The sequence below is a fragment of the Pezoporus occidentalis genome, unplaced genomic scaffold (genome assembly GCF_034315485.1).
Source record: "Pezoporus occidentalis ecotype Australia unplaced genomic scaffold, CSIRO_AGI_Poc_V1 ctg41, whole genome shotgun sequence".
In the NCBI taxonomy this organism is placed as follows: Eukaryota; Metazoa; Chordata; class Aves; order Psittaciformes; family Psittacidae; genus Pezoporus; species Pezoporus occidentalis.
Window position 1 is genome coordinate 2,211,910 of NW_026915736.1, and position 18,892 is coordinate 2,230,801.

Consider the following 18,892-nt stretch of genomic DNA (forward strand, 5'->3'; position numbering starts at 1 on the left):
TTACTTGTTTGTGCAGAGGGCTTCTTTATACTATTTATTCTGTTTGCCCTCTCTTTCTGAAAACACAATGGGCAAAAAACTAAAATCTGTTTGTATTTTACTTTCTAGATATTGATCTGACACATTTGCCCTAAAAATTAAAGTTACCTCTCATATAGATTCTCCAGGCTCTTTCTAAATGTACTTTGTTTGAAAAGCAATTTACCAAATTAATGTAGCATGCCCAAAGATAACTTGAGTTGACGTACAAGCTAAGTAACATCTATTGCATGAGCAAAAATGGAATATTCCTGCCCTTGGGTTCCATTTTAATCTTAAATTATTAATGGGTCTCTGCATTACATGAATGAAATTTGCAATCAGTACAAAGTGCAAATGCATGCAGAGAACCAGATACAAGAGGAGCTGGTTATGAAGAATCATATATCTCCAAAAAGCCTAGCAGGATGAAGTTAAGAGAGCCCCTTCTGTTCCTTACAGCTGTTGAGAACCTCTTGGGGGGGAAGCAATGCACCATATCCAGCCCAGCAATTTACCAGGTCTCAGGAATCATAAAAGGGTAAGACCCTTCCCTTCAGAGAAGAGAGCATAGGAAATTAGAGCTTTAGTACGTATACTTTTGTTTAGCAGCTGTTAGAACTGAATCATTGTGGGAGCTCCTAAGGTAGGGTTTAGTGGTAATCATGGTATCCAGTCTTCTTTTAGAACCTGATTGACAGCTTCTTACCAAATGCCATCATTTGTACTTAGTTAAATGAAAGTATTTGCATCATATGTCATTAGTTACTTCTGTCTATGTAATCAATGCAGGAAAAAAATCATTTATCACTAAGGAACACCCCAGAAAAAGCACACTTGCCTAAACTGAAGTAGGAAGGGCAAAACACCTGCATTTACTATAGATTCCGGCATATTAAAGGTTTGAAAATCTGTTAAGAGGAAATGTTGGGTTAGGTGTCAATGGGAAGCAAAATTTCTACTGTCTGTTCAACCATGTAATGTACAGCAAATGAGGTGTGTCATAGTAAAGATTACAACAGTGGACTAAGGTTCTGCTTTCTTTTACTTGAAATTCTTTCAATATTTGAACTTTTAAAAGCAAAATCTTGAAAGAAGGCCATATTAAGCAAAGCAGAAACATTATGCTTATAAGCAGTTACTTTTCTTCCACCTCTCTAAGTTTGTTGAAGAGATTTTCTTTCACCCTCTAAGTTTGTTGAAGAGATTTGGGCAGATGTACTGTAAATGTATGATGTTACAGAAACATGAAGCAGAGATGATAGGCCAGTAGAAGGAAGCTCTTAAGCAGGTTGAGAGGGTAAAATTCTTCAATATTGTTAGTTTGGTAATAATCTTAAAACTAGGTGAGAAAAAAAGACTGAATCAACTTCGGCTACTGAACAAGCCAGAGGTGAAACTGGAGTGGATTTGAGGAGAAAATTGGGCTGTTTTCTTTGAGTTTTCTCTAGTGTCATTGTGTTAGCAGAATTACATATCCATAGCAGAAGCTTCTAGGCCAGATCATACATGACTGGTTGTGCACTGGCACAAAGGAGCCATCCAGGGAGCCCAGTGTTCTGCATGTGCTTGTCTTCTTGGGAGACTTGGGCCTGCCTTGCACTGCAGTTGTATCAACTGTCAACCTGCGGGAACAACCACCTGCTCCTCTTCTTCCTGCCTGTTTAAAGGCAGTTCTTCACCTTGGAGAATAAGACCATATCAATACACCCCTCACTGAATTACTCTTTGTTCCTGACTTTATTTTCCCTCAGCTTACGGTGACCTTACTGCAGGTCCTACAGACAACACTATAGTGAGCATTGGTTCATGTAATGCCTGCCTGAGTGAGGAGCAGATGGGAGAGAGAGGTAATTGCAGTGCAATTGCAGAGGTAATTGATGCTCTCTGGTGCAGGCACTCAGGGTAAGAGTCACATAAAGCCAGCTCTCTTTTCAGCTGTGAACTCAAGACTCAGGAAAGGAACTTGCATGTAAGGTTTAGCTGCTGTATTCTTCTGAGTGCATATCTTCATCACAGAAATAAAAGATTTTCCATTACCATGGTAGGGAAGATATTTATAATTTGGAGTTGTAATCAGGCAGCACAATGCTAATTAATATTAGAACCTTTCTTTTGTGGTCCCAATTATCTTCAAACCCAGAAAGCAGAAGTAAGATTGAGGGTCATGGGGTTGGAAGCCAGAAACTTGTTCTTTTATTTCTGTGAAGTGGGACTTTTGGCTTATGCTTTAGTAATGGTGAAAATCAGGTTTAACTACATTTCTATCTGTTTACACTCTTCCAACAACTGGTCTGACTTTACAGCATAACAAAGTCTCAGCAAGCAGGAGAGTCACAGTGTGGCCTTTAAGAGAACAATAATGTAAATAATTAATGGCTTCTGAATAAGAATTATGAATGAGCTGGTAGAAGGGCTTTGCATGTTTGTTTCAGAGTAAGAAGGATTTCAATGTATCTGGGGAGGCTATTTCTGTAGATTTTAATGAGAGCAAAGCACAGAAAGGCTTCTTGAAATGTGAAATGTCTCTGTGTAATAAAAACAGAGAAATCTCTGAGGTTTATGATCAGATAAACCAGATCTCCCTTTTGTTTGGTTTTGGGTTTTGGTTGGGTTGTGGGTTTTTGTTTTGTTTTGTTTTTGGTTTTTTTTTTTTTGAAAGAAGTTGTAAGTAACTTCTGATCTGCCATCAGTACTGAGGGAACGAATGAACTGTCATAAATGGTAAACTATCACATAAATAGGTATTAAATAGTTTGAGAGCCCTGTGTGTGCTAATGCCACTATTTAATTCATTATCTGGGGTTTTGTTTCACTGTGGGATAAGGCTGTTATTTGTAGGGCTCACAAAGGGAGGTATGTGTGGAGACTTTAAGGGCCTGCCTTCAGAAAGTCAGGGTGAACACAATAGAAAAGATGGTGAGAAGATTCTTCACAGTCATAGCTGCATGAAACATGCCAGCTGAGGAAGACAAATATGGTTTTGGCCACTAGAATGCTTATGGATAAGTAGCAACGCTGCTTCCAGGGAAGGGAGGCACATCTAAATGGCTGTAAATATCATGCCTCTAGCTCTAGTGTCAATTCCAGTGGCTTGCCTATTCCACAAAGATGGAATGAGGTGTTAGTTCGTTTTCCTGTTTGCCCTCACCATTGTCTTGTGAAGAGTATCTACAGAAGATGGGAATTTCTGTGAGAAACTAATGTGAATTGTAAATTCAACTCCTAAATGTTGCTGTTAAGGAGGAAAAAATGCCTAGAAAAGCTAAGCAGGTGTCCAGCCTCTTCAGCGGAGAATCTGCCTTTCACGTCTGCTTTTCAAGATAGCCTGAAGCCTCTGAAAGCTACTTGTATCATTGAGTGTTGCATTTAGAGCAGCATCTGAGGTGAAATCAATGTTGCTCTCGCCTTAGGTTCTTGGAAAACCTCAGCCTTGCTCCTGGATGGAAACCAAGCCACGGTAATGCAGACATTTACCAAACCAAATGATTCATTTGTATGATTAATTTCATTTGTGACTAAAGGTGAAAGCAACACAGAAGTCCCAGTTCACATGTCATCAGGCTGGCAGCTTATCTTTTAAAGTCTTGTGGGCAAAAAAAAAACCCCTCTTTAGGGTCTTTAAGCTAATCTATGAAGAACTGGTTAACTGTGATAAGCAGCGTTTGGTTCTGACATGAAAGGTGTTGTATTTTATTTTTTTTTCCCTAAATCCAGAGGAAAATTATTCAAGAAAAAAGTCTATCTGACAGAGCTGTGTCCATCTCCAGTTATGCTAAAAAGCTCATCTATCTAGCCATGATTTCTTCATGGCATTGGGGTGAAGATGCAGATATTCAATTAACCTGTTTGAAACTTTGAAAGGTTGTTTTGTTGAGAGGCCTGTTTTCCAATATAAAATGGATCATAAGAAATGTCTTTACTATTTCATGTATTATAATTTTAGGTTGAAAACACTAGAGGCTTATTCTTTCTCTTTTTTTTTTTTCATTCTTTTTTTTTTTTTCTCCTTTCCCTTTCAGGAGTGCTGCAGTAAGAGAAAGACAGGAAATACCTTTAATGGACTTCTGCTTTTGATCACGCTGTTAAAAATGGATATGAACATTATTTTCTCCTGTGAGGTAAGTATTCTTAGGGAGAAATTTAAAAAAATTAATAAAACTGGCTAATTTCACTTAGCATTGTCTGTCACTGCTGCTGTTCTGTTCAGCAGCTTCTTGTCAGGTGTTTTAAAATATAGCATTTGTGACTTGGAGAAATTTGTACTGAAAGTCTTAACTGAAAAGTCCTAGAATTAATCCTTTCACTTACAGGATTAGTCAGACTTGTTCTGATATTCCAGTAGATAAAAACATGTGTAAATGATCTGCATTGTTGCAGAGCTAGTGTAATGGGTGGATCCTGCACATAGTAGCTTTTGACCCACTGTGAAGCTTTTCTTCAAGGCATCAAAGAAATGTAAGCTGTGAAGTCTAATTTTCAAGAGTGAATACTTATGCAGGCTGACTGAAGGTGCAGGAAATGAGTGAGATCCTGGGATAAATAAAGAGGTTGCACCAAAAATACGCAGGTACTCTTCCATGCTACCAGGCAGGTTTCTCTGTTCCTGCTCTGTGCAGCCTAGGAAAAAGGTGGGGCTGTTGCCAGCCTGAATTACAGATGCATATTAATAATGCTTTTGCCAAGTCCCACACTCAGATCTTCACAGGTTCATACAGTAAGCATGTAAGTTAGTAAAACAAAATAAATATCCTTAATTTAGGATCACAGGAAAATTCAGGTTGTCTATGACCTCTATATGAAGCTACCTGCTCAAATTTTGGAGTAGTCAACAAAATTGGGTTGTTTTTACCCATTGGCCTTCACAGTTTGTTATATGTTCGTTATCATTAACAAAAGGTAGATTTATATCTTTCCATATGTACTAAATGTACATTATTATAATGCAGATAAGAACATAACATGCTACTAAACTTCATCAGACAGGAAAATATTTTAATTAAGACACGATTGTACAGTAATGGTCTGCCTCTCTGAACAAAGGAAACAATAAATCTCTAAAGTGTTCAGTTCTTGCAATTACAAATGAAACCTCTACAGGTTATCTAATGCAGTGACATGCTGCCAATATTTTCAAGACTGCTCTGCTGCAAGAATGACCCTTCCCAGGCATCTCTAGGAAATCTATTTATTTACTTCCTCATGTAAGCAAAATTGCTTTCACATAATAAAGGGATGTGAACGTGTTGCTTATCCTGACTCATACATGTTACTGAAACATTTCCTCTGAAGTATAAATATTTGTTCATGGGAAAACACAGTGACAATGTGAATAAAAATAAGCATCTCGTCAGGAAGCTTAGGGAGCAATCTCTCCCCTGGGCTCCCAAAGTAAACACAAACCAGGCATTCCCCCCCCATCATTATGTACTACCAAACAGAATGTTTTGTGAGCCCTAGAAATAATTACTTCAGTGTTTTGGCCAGGGAAGGTCATACAAAGAAGGGGTTAATGCTGTCAGGAAAAAGACATTTTGAAATTCAGAGCCTCATAGGAGGATCATTGAAGTGAACAGGCACTTGGTTTACTTTGGATTTATGCTTATCTCAATGTGCTTTGAATTGATCCCTCAAAATTTATAATTTAATAGCTTTAATAGTTACATTAGTAATTTAATGAGCCTCATCCAGCACATCATCGAAGACAAATATATACTTCATGAACAAAAAGAGAAGTCATTTTATAGGTAATGCAGTTCCTGAAAGCCAGTATATAATATTACATGTATGCAAGTTCTGATTGTCACAGTTTAACCCTAACTGGCAACTAAATGCCATGCAGCTGATTGTTCACCCATTCCCCTCCCAGTGAGATGGGAATTAGAGGTGGAGGAAAGGTAAAACCTGTTTAAATTGTGAAAACAGTTTAATAACTGAAATAAAAGATAAGAATATTATAATAGTATTGAAAAGGGAGACAACAAAAAGAGAAGGAGTAATAAAACCCAAGTTAAAAAGAAGTAATTCACAACCGCCTTCATGTACCCCTCCTCACTGGCAGAGCATGAGAGACTGAGAAATCTTTTATCAGAGTAAGCACTACTTAGAAACAGCTAAGACATCGATGTGTTATGGACATTATTCTCATACTAAATCCAAAAATGCAGCACTGTACTAGCTACTAGGAAGAAAACTAACTGTATCCTAGCCAAAACGAGGACGATGATGCTATTAATTATTTAATATGTACCGAGAGTGATCTCAGCATCACAAAGTACTTACTAAGGCAAATGGCACACCTAAGAACCCAAATATCTCTCTTCACCTTTGATTCCAATGTCAAGTCTCACTTCCTAGCCTGATTTTCTGTATTTAAATGAATTTCTGAGTAACATGCATAGCTTAAATAGTTAAGGCACAGAATGACATTCTTGGAAACTCAGTTTCCACACTAGTTTCTCTTGCTTCTGTGACTGGGTCTCACTTCTTGAACAGAACAAATCTGCAGGCCAGGGCAAAAGTTAATTTACATTTTGTCATGTGCTTCAGTCAGAAAATGCTACATCTGTGGAAGGCATGTCCTTGCAGAGGTGTTATTTGCTCTTTAATATCCTAGTCACAGCTTACTTGCTTATGGGCTTTTATGTTGCTTGAGGCATTATGAGATGAGTAATAGTTAATTTAGCTCTTGGTTAAAAAAGTTACTGCTCTCTCAGAAATTACTTTCTCCACACTCAGTGGAATAAAATAGGTGCATGTATGTTAGCCGCTAAAGTGTGGAGTCTGGCAAATTAATTTAGCTGACAATTTAGATAGGTAAAAACAAAGCTCTGGACTGTGCAAAACCAACAGAGAGATGTGCGTGTGTGTGAAGCAGCAACCTTCAGTAGAATTAAATGTAGCAGACCAAATTTTAAAATTTAAAACTGTCTGAGCTAGTTCTTTATAAATTTATTATTGCTTGTGACTAGAGATTAAGAAGTTGGGGCACTGCAGTATGTCTGTGGTTGGTGTTGGAGGAAGGGGCAGTGTTGTTGTTTGTTGCTTTTAATCTTTGTAATTAATTATGATCTCTAGCACTGTCTCTCAAAGACTGTTGAAATCCTGTACTAAGCACATTTCAAATTTCATTATGGGGGGTTTTGTGCTTTTGATGAAGGAGAATAAATGGTTCTAACAATCTATGTAGAATCAGGAAACAATTCTGTTGTTGTTAGGTGGGAGATGAAGAAAGAAATGGTGCAGTTCTGAGATTTCCATTAATTCAGTGACCTAAAGCAAGAAGGTACCTACCACGTGAAATCCAAACTGTGACATAAAAGCAGTGCTATCCCCAACAGCATCCTCTTGCCAGCTGGAATTACCTGTGTTTCACGCTTCTGGAAGCAAGGGCCTAGCATCCTCAAGATGAGGACTTGGAACAATAAAATATATTTAGTATAGTAACAGTACCTGAACTTCAGATACTTACTTGTTTTCACCACTTCGTCAGTGATGAAAGGTACTTCTACACAGGCTCCTACTGCTCAGATATTCCAATAACTGTCTTGAGCAACAGGTACTATTTACACCTGACACACATATATATGTCGTAGCACTTATGACTGTCCATGTTTCAGTTCTTGATTAATGGCTATTGCCAAACACTTGAACTCCTTAAATTCAGCTCTTCTATTTCAGATACATGTTTTTGACTGTCATATGTGCTTAGGTGTATATGTAGATTATTGGTCACTAAATAAAGACAAACATTGCAAAAAAGTACTCACCAGTCTTCTAAGGAAGTATGTGTGGGTCAGTCTTTTCTTGACACAATGGTCTCTGTTGGAATTTCTCCAGGGGTGAACTTCATTCTTTCAGGCCTCCCTTCTTTGTGTGTTTGCAACAGTGGTTCCCCCGGGAGCACTATAATTAAGGAACTCTCAGCATTTCTCTTACAATAGTAATACAGTAGTATTTTAGCTATAGTTTTGAATTTCAGCAAGAAACCTAATATAAAAATAAGTGCTGTTTGCCTATTTTAAATTGGAGTGGTGGAGAAATGTTGCTCTTCTGTAGCATATAGTTTGCCAAAATTTTGTAGGCAGTTGCTTCTGTAAACAAGTCATACTTTTTTGTGAAAAAGGATTTCAGAGACGAGTTGGGGGAGGCATTCAGTTCACTTGAAGCTTCTATTATGCTACAAAATGCACCCTGCTCTAGGACTATTACCAAGATGTATGGGAGCAAATGGGATTAATATTTTCGTAGTTCTTCTCATCTACCCTTACCCAGGAAAAGGACTCTTGCTTGAGTCAGAAAAGACTGTGAAAAGTTCTTTAAAAATAAAAAGCTACATACTTTGCTACTTTACTGAAAAAGAAAAAAAAATTGTTAGTAGAGTTCGTGATGCTTTGGCAATATGAATTCCAAGCAATGAATGCATGAGAAATTTCAAGGCACTGGGATACTTTTGATTTTGTTAAAGCTCCCTGAATGCCTGATTAAATTCAGAACCACTCCTGGTGGTTCTAGTTTGGTTTTAGTTTTGGTAAATCTGCTCCAAAAATATTTAAATGCTGCAGTTATCTGTTTGTGTATGTGTAATTGGAAAGGGATGTCTTTTTTCTCCATACTTTCGAAATAACACAGTATACATAGTAGGTTCAACTCTTTACTCCCATGTCTTTTGCCTAATGTGTGTTTCAAACCTGTAACAGTGATACTTCGACAGGTCCTGGAGGTAGTATGTCCCACGCCATCTATAAGAACTGTAAATATGTGCAAGAAATATGTGCTTTCATGATTTGTGAATAGTGGCAGAATCATTTTTGGTAACTATTTATAATAAACATATTTTAGGAAAGTCTTACCAAACTGTCTGCAGTGAAACATGAAAACTGTTTTCATTCCACACTTCTTAGACTTGGAATCACTTGTGTGCATTTGTTAGTATGGATCACTTGTGCACATTCATCACTTGTGCAATTTCTGCAATTACTGTTATCCTGCAGCTACACTCTTTTGCTAGAATTTATAGAATGTGTTTCAGTGGCAGAAAGATATCCGTCAGAACCAACCCTGGTGATGTTATTTCTGCATATGCTCTAAGGCCTTGGCTCAGTGGGGAAACAAAGAAGTGGTACTAGATTTGCCTGGACATGCTGAAGTAAACCACTAAAATAAATGAGCAGTGTTTGGACAGTAGAGCTCTTTTGGTGATATAATCCAGTCTAACCCACAGAATTTAAGTTTGTGTTGCAAAAGTGCACTCTTTGCAAGCTTATCTGTTCTAGTGTAACTAAATTATGTCATTAAACTGGTGTAAATGGTTGTAAGAGGCACAGGAACTTACCTTCCTGGAAAAGCTTTCTCTTTAAAAAAATATACAGTTCAAAATTAGAGAATGCACAGAATATAACAGAATTTTCAGACTTTTAGTTTAGATTTTTAATAGTTGAAGCCACAGTGTTGCTACAGTGCAGAATCACACTATTCAAAATAAATGAAGAATTGTACTGCAACCTTAGGCAGGGGAGGATTGTAATCCAAACCAGTACTTTCTTTAAACAACCTAGTGGAAAAAGTATTAAAGTGATAGGTGTTTCATTCAGTGCTGCTTTGTTTCAGCGCTTTGTTTCAGCTACTTTAAGTTACATGTCTTCATCTTTCTAAGAAAGACAAGCATGTTGCAGCTAATTCTGTGGACTTTTTCTTCTTGAGTTATCACCTGAATTGAAGCCCAGAGGAGTCAATGGAAGCTTTTCCCCAGCAGTTTCAGTAGGATTTCTATCAAGCTCTTAAACCATAATTGGGGTCTTTTACTTTCCTGTCTAGCTAACTATGGGACAGAGGTGTAGAAGAGTAAGTTGTAGTTAATAAGGCTGTTTCTCAAAGATTAATGATGGTGAGATTAAGCTGCCCTTGATTCTACTATTTAATCCTGCTCTGATGGTTTGGCACCCTATAAGGATCAGAATATGTCTGTTGGCTGCTGTTCCTGTATATATGCATTGAGTCAGAGACCAATAATACTAGTCTTTGGTGACTGTGAAAAAGGAGAGAAAATACACTTTGCTTCTCTTCCCCTCACTACCCCTACCATACATCTTCCAGTTCTTGTAATTAGAAATCTATGTTCGAGACTTGTGATCTTTTTACAGCACCAGTATAAGTGACTCAGAGCAGTAATGGTATGTCTCTATTTGTGTTATTGCTCCTGTAGAATTTATGCACTCTTTGACCAATATTTCAGCTTCTAAAATTTGGTCTACATTTTGTATCCTTCTACATATAAAGCTACTAGGCTTTTAATACATTGGGCAATTTTTATAAGACTCAAAAGGCAGGGAGAGCATTTATAATGCTTGAAAGAATGAGAGCTGATCCATTTATATATGGCTTTTAAAACTCAGTAGCTCAGATCAAGAGGGAGAAGCGAAGACTGTGATCGCCATTGAAAAACTCCTCTTGTAGTACAAAGGGGTTCCAAGGTATCACTGTCTCTTTGAAACTCAGAAGTTCTTTTTGACTGATCTACATAGAAAAGAGATGGAGACTGACAGCTAGCCAGAAGGTCAAACAGACAGAAAATCTTCCCCAGCTGACTTTGCTATGACTCTCATTTCATTCCACAAAAAAATTCTTTCCATTCCATAAATGTCTGATTACATAGCAGAAATATTTTAAGAAATTGTTAAATTTCTTAATTTATGAGAATGACAGCACTACAGGTGAGATAATTGGGTAACATGGTACAGACATGAAATGAGTTCTTCAATGTGAGGATTTACTTCTGGGTTTTCATACATTCACATACATTCATACATTCACATACATTTCATATGTATGTGTGAATGTTGATCTGTGATAGGGCAATAAAGAGTTATTCTGGGCTCAAAATGTATTTCTGGTGTGTCCCAGTCTGAGATCAGGGGCAGTACTTAGTGACAGAATTGTCAAGAAATTAGAATAATTCTTCTTGTATTAGTCAAACTTTCACTGCTGGATTAAGCATAACATTACCCTTAATTTTGGTTAATGAGCTTTATAGCACTTCAGTAGATTGCCCTATAGAGCAAACCATTGATTTTGAAGATGAATCTCCTGTACCTTAGAAAATACCTTTAATACTGGAAATAGTTGATAAAGCAGACATCATTTGGATAGTTGGGGAGAAGTCTTATAGCACTTTGATGCAATCACTTCCACATGCATTTCCTTGCCAAACAGCAAAATGATACACATTCGAGAAGAAATCCTCTTACTAGTCACTTCCTCCCATTTAGTTTCTGTTTAGAATTATTTTTAAAGGCTGATTAAGTGTTTCTTACTTATTTTGTAGTTCTGAGGATCTAGAATAGACTAGAGAAAATACAAGCTGTTGCAAATTTGTTACCATTTTAAAGAATTACATGTTTAATACAAAAATGTGCTGCATAACAAATTCTTAATACAGCCTTATCCTCTCTAGGTTGTGAATGCAGCAAGCCATAACTCTGCCACTTGTTCCCTTGGGAGACTCTTATATAATCTGTCAGCTGTTTCTCTTGCTGTTCTTCATATTAAGCCAAAATTTTACTCTGTTTATTTCTATTCTGGTACACCTAACTTTGCAGCCTGGAGTGTTCAAATGAATCCACTCTCTTTTAAGACCAGATTATACAGCTTGTAGAAAGAGAAGTGCAGTAGCAAAGGCAATAATAGAGTTTTGTATGGTTTCACAAGAGAGACTCAGACAGCAGAAGTGAACAGGCTGAGACATACTAACTCAGTGGAGCACCCTTCCAGCAGCAAAGACTAACCATGTACTGGGCTACCTTAGGACAAGTGTAGTGAGGTCAATGGCAGTCATTATTACCCTCTCTATTCAGTACTTGTGAGTCTGCATCTGAAGTACTGTGCCGAATTTCAGCCTTCACAGTACTGAAGAGATCGACCAACTGCAGAGTTCAGTGAAGGGTCATTAATATGGTTAGGGGACTGAAATACAAGATGTACACAGAGCGAATGAGGGACCTGTTTATCTGGCCTGGAGAAGAGAAGACTAAGAGGGCATCTAATTACTATCTCAGGTATCTAATAAGGGTTATAGGGGAGACCAGACTGTTCTCACAGTTGCACAACAAAAGGACAAAAGGCAACAGTCACAAGTAGCCGCAAGGTAAATTCTTACTGGGTGTAAAGAAAAACTTTGTCATAGTGAGTGGCTAAGCAATGGAACAAGCAGGTTGGAGACTTGGCTTAGCATCCTTGACCTGATCAAGCTTTGAAGCTAGCTGTGCATTGAGGAGAAGGAGGTTGGACTAGATGACCTCCAGAGGCCCCTTCCCATCTAAATTGTGATTCTGTTGGGGGGTGAGGTGAGGAGAGCAGTATCTTATAATTAACAGTTTAAATATGAAAGCGAGAAAAAGCAAAAGCCAACATCTTACATATGATTAGACTAAAAACTAAAGCATTGCAGAGATATAGCCCTCTGAACAAGTGTTAGGTATATACTTTTTATGCAAAATTATAATTACTAGCATTTTCCTTCTCTAGATATTCCCTTTCTGGTTTACCCAGTTTAAAATGTATGTATATACTAAGCATTTTATAACCCTCTGCTAATGAAAAAGAATGTGGAAATACAGTGCATAAGGCAAACAACTGGTGCTATATATCATTCATGGAATGCTTTAATAAAATCTGGGGCACTGCAGGCTTCTTAGGTGATGTTCTTGCACTGTATTTACCATTCAATGAATAACTGAAAAAAAACCTTAAGAAATAAATGCAAAGTAGTTAGTGGCTAGTGCACACACACAATGAAGATATCATTGTATACATTATGTGTCTCCATCTCTGAGAACTGAGACAATTATGTGTGATGGTATGAAAAGGGATGCAAGTGACCTAATCATTTTGCACAGTTGGCTGAGAATAGACGTTGACATCACTAAATAGAAGCACCTTATGTCAAAAATTGGCACTCTGTCCTTATTACACCAAAGAGAAAGAAGGACTGTGTACAATATGTAATAGTTTTGAAAAGAAAGCTAGTTGTGAATGCATAAGCACTTGGCATGAGAACATTAGAGTTCTGAATGCAAACCCACTAATACAAAAATTGTATTGACAGGGAATTACTTGAATTTTTCTTCAATGTGTGTAGAATATTCATTTACATAGTTGTTTCAAGGCATTTATTCTCTTTATGATTTTTTAATGGATAAAATCTAATTAAATATATCTTAATCCATTACAGAAGTAGTTTGAAATGATTTTTATCTGTCCACATAATTAAAGCTTCTAAGCCTAATTGTGGGGAGGCTTCAGTGACAGGAGCTAGGTAATTCTGATATTTTTGATTCACATGCTGCCAGTTGGCTGAGACTACATGTGTCACATACAATGGGTAGAGTGTGAATTCCACAACTGAAGCACCACATTTCCTGATTTTGATTGTACATCATTTATTCCTGTTCTTTTGTATTGTTGAAAGTGGGTTTCATGGTCTGTAGAGAGCACCTTATGTTCCTGTGAGATTGCTGTATGCAACATGGAGGCCATACAAGATAATTTAACTTACTTTGTTTTGCTTAATTTCTGGTGCATTTAAACTTTTTTTCCACTATGTCTTTTAATCTCAGCATGCTCTTAAATCTTCTAAAATGAAGGTCCCCTGCATTCAGGGATAAGGGAGACAGAGAAATTCTAGTTTGTCCTGTACTATTGAGTTCATTTTTCAACTGTGCGAGATGGTCTCTCCAGCATCAGATCCACCCTCTCTCAGTGCACACTCAAGCCCAGTCCTGTAACTGTCCATGATGACTGTTGTCAGTGTGTATAACTTGTTAGGAAACTGTGTTCAGGCTTGGGTGTTGCTACTTAAAACAGAGGGGAAATAAACTCAGTTGCCCTGAATTAAAGCTTCAGTGAGTCCTCTAAGAGGGAGCAAGGGCCAACATCACTGGATTTTTTTTTATTTTTCTTTTTAAGCAGGCATCTGTGGTAGATCCTGCCTAAACCTCCAATACAGAGAAGAGCCCCTTGCTTCCACATGGCCACAAATCTGGATGGGTCTGGGATGCAGACTTTCTCTGAAGACTGGTATACTCTAATACAAAACCTAAACCCCAGACTTAACCATGCTTAGACTATTATTCTTATGCAATTACAGCACACTTAGGTTATGATGAGGTTGTAAGAAGCACAGGTTGTCCATTTCTTCCTCTTCCAGAAGAATTTTGACAAAGATGTGAAGTAAGTACTTGTATTCCACTGTTCCTGCACCTCCTGTTATCCTGGGGTGGTATTTTTTTCAACCTGTCTGCTCCTGAGTCTTTCTCTGGTGTCAAAGGAGTGCAGAGGGTGGAAGGGCCTGAGGGCACTGAGCTCCTGCATTTCTGAGCTGGTAGAAAGCTCCCTAAGGACTTTTGCTAACACTGCATGTTGGATCAGCCTCTGAAGTTTAACTCTCCAGATCCAGGAGTAGAAAGGTTATTTGTTAATTCAGTTATGGTTTATGCACAATTTATGTTCTGTCCTGATATTTTTTAATTGTCTGAGAAATATAGTCTCAAAAACAAAAGGTTAATTTAGCCCCAGAGTAACAAATAAGATGTTGTAGCATACAGAAATATACATTTACATTGGCACTTCAAAATGCATTTTCTGATTTAGCAATATTAAAATAATTCTAAGTAAGTAGAATGCTCAATGGATGTGAATGCATTTTTAATTTAGTATTTTATTATTTTTAATCCAGTTACTCTTAAATTCTGTGATAGTGTTAAAAGCACATAATGGAGGTGTAATGATGGAGCACACTTGGCAGCCCATAGTCGTGCTTTACAAGTCTGTATGGCCTTGGCAGAAGCAGACTGTAGTTGAATGCTAGTTGTGGTCCAATGCCATGTCCTTTAGGATTGCTTGCAAAGATGGAACTTCTTTCCTTCTCCCTTTCCCTCTAGCTGTATTTTTCCCCTGAAAACAAATAAAGGAAAATCCAAGTTGGCTACCTGGAATACTTAAACATCTAATTGGGTAAAGCTTTACCACTCGTATATTTTTAATGCTTATGCAAAGTCAGTGGGAATACTTGTGAATTATTACTGTGCTTTCTTGTACCAAAGCCTAGAAACTGTCAGTTGCTGTACACCCTATTAGAGATGCATTCCAGCCGCTTCTTATTTGTGTCACTCAATTTTATGATCAAAACTCAACTGTTTGTTTAAAAGTATTGGAAAAGGTAAATATGATTCAATAGAGCTATGTCCTAGAGAACAGATTGCTTCTAGCTGTTCTGGGGGTTTATTTTATACTTTGCTGAAAAAGATGCATTCTAAATTATCTAAGTTATACATTCGTGGTGGGAAAGCGCTGAATGGTAAAAGTTGCTGTAGAGGGTAATGGAAACTACATAGTAGCATGTAGCTGTTTCCACAGCTGCAGAAGCCTTCAGGCTCTGGGTACCCTTTGATGAAACAGAAAACAAAGCAAAACGAAACAAAAAATACAGAGAGAAATTTGAGACCTTTATCCTCATGAAAAGCAATGTACTGTTTCTTTTTTTTCCATTTTAACCACCTGTTTATTCTTTGTTATTGCTGTATTCTGCTAAATTTACTGTTGTGCTGTGTAGTTTTAGTACTGTGTACTAAAAATAACACTTTCTCCTTTCCTCCTGCGCTCTTCCTTTATTGCTGTAGGCAAGTTCTGCAACAAGCTTGCAAGCATATCTAAAAGGCTGTTTGTTTTGGTCTGGGTTATTTATTGCAATTCAATGCTTCTTGAGTTAGTATCAGAGCAAGTTTGGTTGCTTTGTCTCGGTTTTCTCCCACAGGGTGCTAACTAACTTACCTGTTCTGACAGTAACATTCACTCTGCAGCAGTGATAGTCTAGGTGTGTTTTGTATTAAGAAGTATTATTAAGTATTTAGAATTAAGATTTGCCCTACTGAAGCAGTCAAGTAACAGGAATACCCTTTATTTCACTCTATTTTGCTCAGCCCCCTGAATTAGGTGGGATGAACCTGGGCCTTATTGTTTTCCTAAAAGTTGCATGTCCTAAAAACAATTGAATGCGCAGGGATGGCTGTTCTTGTATAGAATGAAAAATGTTAGCCTTCACTTCTGGAGAAAAAATAGTTCATGTAGAGCTTAAAACTTAAAAAATTGAAGGTAACGATGCTATAAATTTTAAATTTGTTGACTCTTTTTTTACTTTTGTAATTATCAATTTGAAATTTGTTTGATTGCAGGCAGTTGCCCGAGTGAACATTGTTTCAGTTTCTGATACATTGAACTCAATTGAACATTGTTGCAGTGTGACGTGGTTAATGTAAGTTTGGCTTCTGGGCGTTTGAAAACTGTACGTAATTGACTATAACCAAATGCAGTTGGATGTAGTTAACCTGTTATTGGTAGTGTTAACTGTGATTGGAAGTGGTGTTTTTTAAATGATTTTGCAACATTTATTTTTTTTTTTTTAAATTACTCTGTTATTGCTACAAGACTGCAGTCTATGGGTCCAGGCTGCTGTAAGCAGTCACAGTGAAGTAAAAAAAAGTTCCCTTAGCTGCAGGAGTTGTGCCCATGCCCCCTTACTGGTTATTACATTTTTGCTGATGACAAGTGGTAAATAGAAGAACCGCAAAGCAGTGTCACAGCAGGGAGCCTGGTCTGAATTGTGTGTGCTTTCCCCACTTACATGCAGGGCCTTGAACCATTTTCACTGTTTGGAAAACTCCAAGCCTAGATAGATTGTCAGTTTAAGAGAAGGGGGTGTGGTTCAGTTGTGCATGTTTGTTTAACATGAAGGCTTCAAATATTAGTGAAAATGGAGAGAAGCAATTTTGAAACACAGTACTTGCACTTTAGTGCAGTACCTGCACTAAAAAACTGTGTACCCAATATAGGGGTTTATCCAGGGAGGCCTTCAGGACTTTGCACTGTTTATGCAAACACCTCATTTATAGACTGTAGATATATGAGAGTGGGGAGGTACTCATTCTTCACCCTGTTCGTGTCCGACCTTTTCCCGTGCGAGGCCGTGGCAGAAAGCCCCCCCAGTCCGCGATTACCGGGATAGAGAAGGCGGGCGCGCCTCTGAGCTGCCCCCCTCTCGCTTCCCCGCCGCTGCGGGCAGACGGGCCGGGCTGGGCGGAGGCGGAGGGCGCGGCTCTAGCCGCCGTCCCTTTACGCGCGGCCCCGGTTTCATGAATGAAATCCAATCGGCGCGCTAAAAATAGAACGTGGGGCTGCAGACGTCACAATGCGCGCGGCTCCTGCCGGCCCAGCTGCCGCCTTGCCGCCCCATCAGCGCCGCGGGGCCGGGCGGGCAGAGTATCGCTGGGGGCATGCAGCCTCCCTCCCAAGTCCGGCTGGCTCCTGGCGCTGCCCCGCCGCCGTAAGGAGCCCCGGGAAAGGGGCGCGGCGGCGGCTGCCACCCCGCTCCCGTCCCACCGGGGCCGGAGGCCAGGCTCGCTGCGTGCACCCCGGCGGCCGCCTGCCGGGCATCCCGCCCTCCCGGGTAGGTCCCGCGTCGCCCTGGCGCGATCGTGCTCCGACTTGGGGGCGCACCCTCCGCGGCTGCGTGTGCGAGGCCGTGTCGGGCTGGCAGCCAGCGGCTCCGCAGGGCGCGGGTGGCGGCGTCCTGCGGGTGCTGTCTCCCCGCAGGTGCGCTCCCGCCTCGTCGGGAGAAAGGAGGAGGCAGCCTCCCTCCCCGAGGGCAGAGAAGGCTGAGTCCTTGATGAAGCTCATCTGTCTGGCTTCCTTTTCCAGTGAGGCCACAAGATGCAAGGCAAAAATAGAGAGGTACGATGCGTACGGGGAGCAGAAACCTCCTGGCGCTTGGTACTTACGAGTGTAATTTACTAAAACCCTGACGGATTTCTCTTTTTCCCGTTTCTTTTTTTTTTTTTTTTCCTCCGTGCTGTGTCTATGGAGTCTGTTGTGGGTTGCTGTGACAACAGCAGGAGGCTGCTGGGGGGTCTTGCAGCACACAGATTATCAGGTGTCTGTGTCGGTACCTGTTTGGGGCCATAGAAAACGGCTGTAGAGGCAAACATTAGGGCTTAAATTAAAGTCAACCTTTAGCGGGTGTTGTGGCATCCCACATGTAAAGCAAACATAAATCAGTTGCAGGACAGACTGAGGTAGTCTAGTTGGGAGCTCCAGGTTGCTTTCTATCAATCAAGGCACTACTCAGGCTCAGAAGGCAGCAACATACTTGTTTAAAAAATGGTAATAATAAAAGAAAGCCCTTGAAGCTCTGGTCACAGCAAGAGCAAGGAAGTGATGCCAGAATATTCTCAATGACTTTGTTCATCCTCAGTTTGTGTACTATTTCAGGACACACAGCTGACTCAAAGCCAAATGTTCAGCTTGAACTGTAATAGAAGCTGAGGTGGAAATTACTTTGTTCAGTGTGCATAAGGGGAGTTCTTCAGATGCTGGGCTTTCTAGGCAAAAATAAAGCATATGTGGAGAAAAACAATGTTCTAAGGGCTACATTTAAGAGTTGCCATACTTACTCAAGTAGCAGTTGAGTGGCACATCTCTGTAGAAGCTGTATTTCAAGACTGAAAGTCACAGTACATGGAAACAGAATAGCTTAATTTCTTTATATATTTTTCCTCTCCCATTAGGTTATGATTTTCTTTTATATGCACATTGGATTTGTATGCCAGATTTCATGTCTTGGGTATACATTGTATCTATACCCTATTAAAGGGGAGAGGGTTGGGGGGGAGGAAAAGGCACAACACTTGGTAACTTCAATATATGTACTAGGGTTCTTTAAGTGACTTAAGGAGCATAAGATCTGGAGCAGGCTCAGATGCGTAGAAGTATTTTTATCCAAGAAGAAATAAACATCAATTTTAGCTCTCAGGAGCTTTCTAAAACT

General features: G+C 39.2%; 1 protein-coding gene across 6 annotated transcripts in view; it reads left to right on the plus strand.

Moving 5' to 3' along the window:
* Positions 1-18,892, plus strand: part of RHOBTB1 (Rho related BTB domain containing 1) — a 54,223-nt gene that overhangs the window by 634 nt on the left and 34,697 nt on the right. For 4 of the 6 annotated variants that reach the window (XM_062634009.1, XM_062634010.1, XM_062634008.1 and 1 more), the window contains exon 2: positions 4,041-4,139. The gene's annotated coding sequence lies outside the window, so the exon portion shown is untranslated. Of the gene's footprint in view, positions 1-4,040; positions 4,140-17,310; positions 17,516-17,576; positions 17,800-18,892 lie in introns of those variants that run through there. The other 2 variants (XM_062634011.1, XM_062634012.1) reach the window with 2 other exon arrangements.